The sequence below is a fragment of the Cotesia glomerata genome, linkage group LG7, assembly GCF_020080835.1.
Source record: "Cotesia glomerata isolate CgM1 linkage group LG7, MPM_Cglom_v2.3, whole genome shotgun sequence".
Classification (NCBI taxonomy): Eukaryota; Metazoa; Arthropoda; class Insecta; order Hymenoptera; family Braconidae; genus Cotesia; species Cotesia glomerata.
Window position 1 is genome coordinate 24,306,863 of NC_058164.1, and position 8,435 is coordinate 24,315,297.

Here is an 8,435-nt window from a genome sequence, read left to right on the forward strand (position 1 = left end):
TATATGAGGTTATATATAATCATATATAATTATATATGACTATATATGGAGCAATATACAACCATGCATGATTATTTATAGTTCCATGTACAATTATATATAAGTATATAGAATTATATATAATCATACATGATTATATATGGAATTGTATATGAGGTTATATATAATCATATATAATTATATATGACTATATATAAAAGCAATATACAGCCATGCAAGATTGTATATAGTCCCATATATAATTCTATATAAGTATATATAATTATATATGCTTATATATAATTAACAGACATAAAAATTTTTTTTTCTTTGAAAACAAATTTTTTTTGGTAATCACAAAAAGTGTAAAATGATGTTTATAATTACGTTTAAATAATTTTGAAATACAAAATTTGTCACATTTCCTATGAGATGTTTTGGTCTGCTCTGCTATTACCTAATAGTAAAATCATTATTTATTTTATTATTTAAATAAGTGTTATATTATAATGAAATTCGGCAAAATAAATAAATTATGAACAATGACTATCCAAATATATATTAAAATCAATTTTTATTTTCCATTTATGATAAACTCATATGATACATTATGTAGATCATAGAATCATTATTATCTAAGACAGCAGCACAGCAGACACTTCAAGACGCACGGAGATCACCAAAGTTAAGCAGCATTGAGCAGGGTTAATAGTTGGATGGGTGACCGCTGGTATTATAGCTATAAAATTATATCTAGATATTTTTTTTTTGCATTTTAATTGGTTACACAGAATTGCGTAGGACCATATTAAATATTCTATCCATAAAATTAACCCAATAATTAATTAGATGTAATAAATATATAATTAAATATTGTTATATATAATTATATATAGTTATATATAATTAGATATGATTATATTTGGCCATTTTTCATATATAATCATATATAACCAATTTATATATAAATATATATATAGTATATTACACACCTAGGGAAGTAAAGTAAGAAATGTCTCAGATCACATGTAATTGTCGGCCGAGGCGAAGCCGAGGTTGACAAACATGTGATCTGAGGCTTTCTTATTTACTTCCTGTGGAGTGTATACTATTTTTGCTCGACGAAGGCAGGAAGCGGCACTTTTGTTTAGCGCAGCGGGCCGAAAGTTGACGCTTTCTGCCCGTCGAGCAAAAAATATTTTCTCGGGGCGTAGCGCGCGAGCTTCAGACCATTCAATAAATTCAAACTAAACTTCAACACGCTTATGTTTTTCATGCATACTTATTAGTTAATTTATTGTTAACAAATTTTCATTATTCATAATTGAAAAATAAAACAATAATTAAAAAATACTAGCATTCCTGCCATGAGACATTACAATGCTATGGTTTTGTGACCAAACATTTTTAATTAATTTATTTATTTACACTGACTGCAAAAAGTTAAACACGGTTAAGGTTATATTGTGCAAATAAAAATGTAAACAACCGAAATAAAGCGTTGCCAAATCACGGACAGGTTACTAACAGCTGATTTACAACAGTCGAATTAATTTTTGTATTTATCTTTTTTTTTTTTTTAATTTTTAAAATTTCAACGATTAATGCCTCATATACTATTTATTTTTTAATTTTAGGAATTTTTATGGATTTTGTATTTTAATTTATTGAAAATTTACTACTACAGGTGTTATGACTCAACTGGAGCGAAAAGGACTTCCTTGAAATATACATTTTACCAGTCCAAGCAAGTCAATAATTACAGTTTGATTTTTAGCGTTTCGTTTAAAATTTACCATTTTACTTTGTAAATATTGACGTTGCTTGTATTAGAAATTTACTAACTTTATTTAATACTTTTTACATATCATAAGATCATTTTTTAGGTACGAAATGATAAATATCAAAGTCTGAATTCTTAATTATTATACTTTAACATTTTAGACATTTACATAGCAAATATTACTGTTTGAAATAGTATTTCCTTCAATGTAAAGAGTAAATTGTAACGTTTAAATGATAAATATTATAAAGTGAATAGTAAAATCACGATTTTACTGTTTGAAATGGTAATTTGTAGTTGTTGATCATTACTTATTATAAATCGACTGTTATTTATTACCGTTTACTTTTTTCCGTGTGGACTCACACCGGTTTTTAACAGTGTAATATTAAAACCCAGAAAAATTTTTAAAAACTTCTTTAATTTCTCTAAGCCTATGATTAACATGCGTAAAATAGAGTGTCATGCTTCTAAATTACAAAAAAAAAAAAAAATAAAGTTTTTCTACAAAAGTGGATTTATCGAGATCTTGCGTCAAACATGATCCACAAAATCCCCACCTATCCTTCGTATGGCGAGGGCGATTTTAAAAGGATCAGAGCGATGTATATGTATATACAGCATATACGGGTGCAAGGTGTCCTCGGAGGGGGACGGGGTGATGAATAAAGTCCCGTAAAAAAAGGTGAATTCCGTATTACACGAAATCTCTTGAGAAAACACAGCTGGTTACGTCAGGTATACCTTTTTTAGTGAGCATACGTATATAGACCTTGGTCCATTGAAATGAAAAGAATCATCGGGCCAGAGATGTCATCTTGCAATTTTTTTCCTTTTTCGAGACAACCCTCTACCCCTTTCACGTTTCGAATACGGACTTATTGTTTGTACTTTTTTTCTCATACTTATGGAGGTAATTTTAAGTTTTAACCGACTGTGTACAAACTGCAGAAATAAAGGATATTTTTATAGAAAACTTTTCTTCAAGAAGTTTTTTTAAATTAATAGGATTGAAAAAGTTGAATTAAGAAAATAACTTTTGATTGGAGAATTTATTTTTAAATCAAGCCAACATTTTTATTGAAACGTTAAGGACTTGGAAATTTAGGAAATTATTCTCTAAGCTTGTCAAGTAAATACTTGACTCAACAACATCAATGTTCGAGACTTGATAATATTTATTTTTTGAGAAACTTAAAATAATATAAAATACGCCCGAGACCGGACTCGAACCCTGATCGGACCAAGCACGAAAAAAAGAGTGCTACCACTTAGCAATCACAGCGTAAGCGAACTTACGCTCAATCTTGAGGTGGCGCTGCTGTCGGATTGTCTAAAGCCAAGAACATCTTCGCGAGTTTAATTATTTTGTTTTGGAGATAGTTAAATATTACTCTTGTGTAAGAGAGATTTTATTTCTTAGTCCGAAATATTTTATGTTTAAATGGAAAAATATAAATATTTATTGAAAAATAATAAAGCTTTACTGAATTATTTGAAACTTTTGAATCAAAATCTTCAATATCAAATTTTCTTAAATCAAGATTTTCTTCTTCAAAATGTTCTCTAAGAATATTGTTCTTCACCCAATATATCTTTTTTTTGTATAAAAATTTTCTTTAAATACAATATTTTGTTGTTTAATAGCTAAGTAGTTCTTCAATAAAACATTTAACTGATAGAAGAAAATTCTACGCTTATATATACTCTGGTAAAATTTTTCTAATAGCGAGAGGGCGTAGCCACCTAGCGGCAAAACCAAAAACTAACTTCTAATAAAACTCCTAATTAATTAAATATCTTTCAGATCAAGAGGATACAAAAACTCATAATAAAAATTCTTATACCATTGAAAAATAATCAAACTTTTCTTAATTATTTAAAACTTTTGAATCAAAACCTTCAATATCAAATTTTCTTAAATCAAGATATCAAAATATTTTCTAGGCAAGAATAGTATTCTCTACCCAATAGATTTTTTTAAAAATTCTCTTTAAATACAGTATTTTGTTGTTTAATAGCTAAGTACCTCCTCAATAAAATATTCAACTGATATCATTAAATTCTATGCTTATATATACTCTGGTAAAATTTTTCTAATAGCGAGAGGGCGTAGCCACCTAGCGGCAAAACCAAAAACTAACTTCTAACAAAAATTCCTAATCAATTAAATATCTTTCAGACCAAGTTGAGGATACAAAAATTTCATAAAATTCTTATACCAAAATTTTTTTTAAAATAATTTTACATCAAAAGAAGTTAGTCCGAAATATTTTATATTTAAATGACCAAGATATTTTTTTAGTATATAAATTTTTATGCAAAATTTTATACGTTACTTTTTTTTAAAACGACGTGATGATAATAAAAAAATAAGAAATCGCGTGCCGACTAATGAGAGTAATCACTTAATAAAGATGCCTGGAGATCGCGTGACCCTCTTATTTTCTCGTTCATTCTTCACCTCAAACTATCAATATTTACAAAATATTTTTTGCTCATCACTTTCAACGCGGCTCGATTACACATTTTACGTCAAAACATCTCTGTTTAACGTCAATCTTCAATTACCGCTCCATAAAGATGTTATTATATTTACACGGAATAAGAATCTTAACCTTACCATCTATTTTATTTCGGCTTTCTTAGTATATAAATTGAATTTAATAAACTAAAAAATTCTTACAAGCTCTCAGGCGCTTAGTTCATAAATAAAACTTTAAATTATTATTATTTCCACGATAAATCAGTGAGTTATATATTACTTATTATATATGTACTATCCAGGGGAATAAAAAAGAATGTTATTAGTACGTGTTTAGCAAAATGGAAAAAAAGCCAGGCGCTTAAATGCATCAGGACAAAATCTGGTCAAAACAAACAAAAAGCTGGGACAAAATATTTGTTCTTATATACATGTTTCTACAAGTTTCCTTTGAGCAAGAGAACAAACTTCGAGAGATGAGAGATCCTTTGAGATGATCCGCGCCGATTGGATCCCATAAATCAATTAATTTCAAAGCTAGTTCGATATACCGGTCTAATTTAAATTCTTGCGGTAGCCCTTTGGACATTATGTCCGACATTAATATAAGAAATTTATTTATTTATTTATTTATACATTAAGATCTGCAACAAAAATTTTATTCAACTGCTTAGGTAATTAATATAATTATTGTTTGAACGCCAGGACAAAAAAAAAGGTAAAATTTAGTTTTTTTTAATAATAATAATTTATTTAGCAATTTGCTATTTTTTTTTTGTATTACAAAATTAATACATAAATAATGCAATGTGCACGGAAAAAAGTAAACTGTAATATTCACTCAGATTCCGGTTAATTTCTATAGTTTCAAACAGTAAAGCGGACATTGGGGTGGCAAAAATATAAATATTACAGAACTTAATGTAGAAAGTATAAAAGCCATAATTTATAATTTAATATCCAAAATAAGTGATTAGTAGCTGTCACTATAGTAAATAACGACTCTTTCATCTTAAAAAATTACAGTTTCAAACAGTAAAAATTGCCATTTCAATATATAGTCCATATTATGAGGAGAAGGAGAACTTCCCGTGTAAAAAAAAAGTTTCCTGAAAAGTTCCGGAATAGTTCCTGGTCCGGAACGTTCCTATGATAAGACAATCCGGAACATCCCCGGAATACTTTTGCAATGTTCTCGAAATAGTTCTGGATCATTCATGGAACACTTCCGGAACATTTCCGGAAAATCTCCGACAGACTTATAAAACATCGCTGGAATACTTCGAGAATAAATTAGGAATACTTCCGGAACATAATCCAAACGTTTACCGGAAATGTTTCAGAAGCATTCGAGGATTTTTCCAGGAATATTTTAAACATATCCCCGATGTATTCCCGATATATTTTGTAACTATTCCCGATTTGTTCCAGAAGTATTTCGGGAATATTCCAGGAATGTACCGGAGATGTTCCGGAAGTATTCCTAATTTATTCTGGAAGTATTCCAGCGATGTTCTATAAATCTGCCGGAGATTTTCCGGAAATGTTCCGGAAGTGTTCCACGGATGTTCCAGAACTATTTCGAGAACATTGCAGAAGTATTCCGGGGATGTTCCGGATTGTCTTATCATAGGAACGTTCCAGACCAGGAACTATTCCGGAACTTTTCAGGAAATTTTTTTTTTACACGGGTTAGATGAAAGAGAAGGGGGTCTCACTCTGGGAGAATTTAACATTTGAAACAGTAAAAATTATACTTTTAAAATATACATTTTACCAGTCCAAGCAAGTCAATAATTACAGTTTGATTTTTAGCGTTGCGTTTAAAATTTACCATTTTACTTTGTAAATATTGACGTTGCTTGTATTAGAAATTTACTAACTTTATTTTATACTTTTAACATATCATAAGATCATTTTTTAGGTAAGGTAAAAGCCCCAATAGATGATCACGTACCAGTATATGATCACTCCATGTATTTGTATATCTATATTCACAAATATAGGTATACAAATACATGGAGTGATCATATACTGGTACATGATCATCTATTGGGGCTTTTACCTTACGAAATGATAAATATCAAAGTCTGAATTCTTAATTATTATACTTTAACATTGTAGACATTTACATAGCGAATATTACTGTTTGAAATAGTATTTTTAACTTCCTGCTAAGAAAATTGAAAATTTTCAAAAATCGGGAAGTTATTGTTTTCACCCCGTTTTTCGAAAATCGAGTTTTCATCAGATATCGACGTTTTGAGGTCCTAGGAAGCTTTCTTGACTATTTCCGCGGTGATGTCACCGTGTCTGTACGTATATGTGTGTGTGTGTGTGTGTGTGTGTGTGTGTGTGTGTGTGTGTGTGTGTGTGTGTGTGTGTGTGTGTGTGTGTGTAAATCTCTCATAACTTTTGAACGGATCATCCGATTCGATCGAAATAATAGGCGTTCTGAAGATTTTCTTTGCCCTTAGAATTCTGATACTAATTTACAGAATTTGAGTCGATCAATTTTGAGAAATCTCAAAATCAAAATTTCCAAAAATTCGTTTTTTTGAAATATCTTTTAAACGGCTGAACCGATCAATTCCAAAAACTAATCAGCTCTTAACCTCACAAGACCACGTCAATTAGCATCAGCCCGGTCAAAATCGGTTGATTTGTTCGTGAGATATCGTTGTCGAAAAAAATAAAAAAAAATGTTTTTTTCAGAATTTCTATGAAATTTTTAGTCTGACCAGTTTACGCTTGAAAATTTTTCAAAGAACTCAAAAAATTGCGTTGAATGCCGTAAACCGCGAGAAAATCGGTTAATTCATTCAAAAGTTATTGCGGTTTGAAAATTCAAAACATAGGGGAAGGACGGGCAAAACGGATATGTTAATTTGAAAATGAAATAACAAATATATATTACAATCATATCCATTTTTAACTTTGGCTAATAATTTTTTGGGTAATTGAAGTTTATAATTAAAGTAAAATAAAAATAATAACAAAGAAATTCTTCTTCGAAATTAAAAAAAAAAAAAAGTCAACATTATCCGTTTTGCCCTACCAGGGCGGGCAAAATGAATACTCAGATCGCGTAAAACGAATACTGATTGGAAAATACATTTCAATCAAAACAATCGTCGCAAAAATATCAACCGCGTCCTGAATATGAAGAAAAAAAATCAAATCTGCATCGTCCTTAACAACATTAAACTAAGTACTGTATACTTACGATTTAAAATTTTTTTTTTTTCCTAAATTTCAATATTTATAAAAAAAATTCCCACAAATATGCAAAATCAATGCTTTATCGATAACGGTAAGTGTAGTTACATAATAGATTGATAGATTGCTGTCTAAAATGTTTCTATCGACCGACCAGCGATTTAAAACGATTATTCATTTTACCCGCCCTCTCCGTCTTGCCCGTCCATCCCCTAGTGTTCTATAAAACTTCCATTAGCCTTTTGAGCTCGAAGAGCTCAAAAGCACAGAACAGCGATTCATTTGAGCTTGGAGAGCTCAAAATGACACAAAAATTATATTTTTGAGCTCGAAGAGCTTAAAAAATAAGTGAATTATTGAGCACTTAGGTATGGACGTAGCGGAAAGTTGCAGGGATGGCCTTTAGGGTCAACCGTTTTCCTAATTTTCTTCCATGTAAAGAGTAATTGTAACGTTTAAATGGTAAATATTACAAAGTAAATAGTAAAATCACGATTTTACTGTTTGAAACGGTAATTTTTAGCAGTTGATCATTACTTATTATAAATCGACTGTTATTTATTACAGTTTACTTTTTTCCGTGTGGCGCTTCGTGATAAAAACTGTAAAAATTACAGTTTCAGATTGTAATTATTACAGATTTTATAAAAATTACATTGTAGAATGTAATATTTACATTGAAAGCTCTGAAAATTAAATTCAAAGATTGAATTTAGAAAAATTTTATTTCAAACTGTAATTTTTCTAGTTTTGATTACGACAGGACCGATTTTACATTTTATACTATAATTATTCCTGTTTTTTTTTTTTTTTCCGTGTATATACAAATATAAAAAAAAAATTTTTTCTAGTCAAAAAAACATTATTAATTATAATTGATAAATTATTTAAATTTAAATTTGTCACTTTATTTTTTTGGGTAAATTTTTATTTGATCAATTTTAATATTTTCACATTGAATTTTTTTTT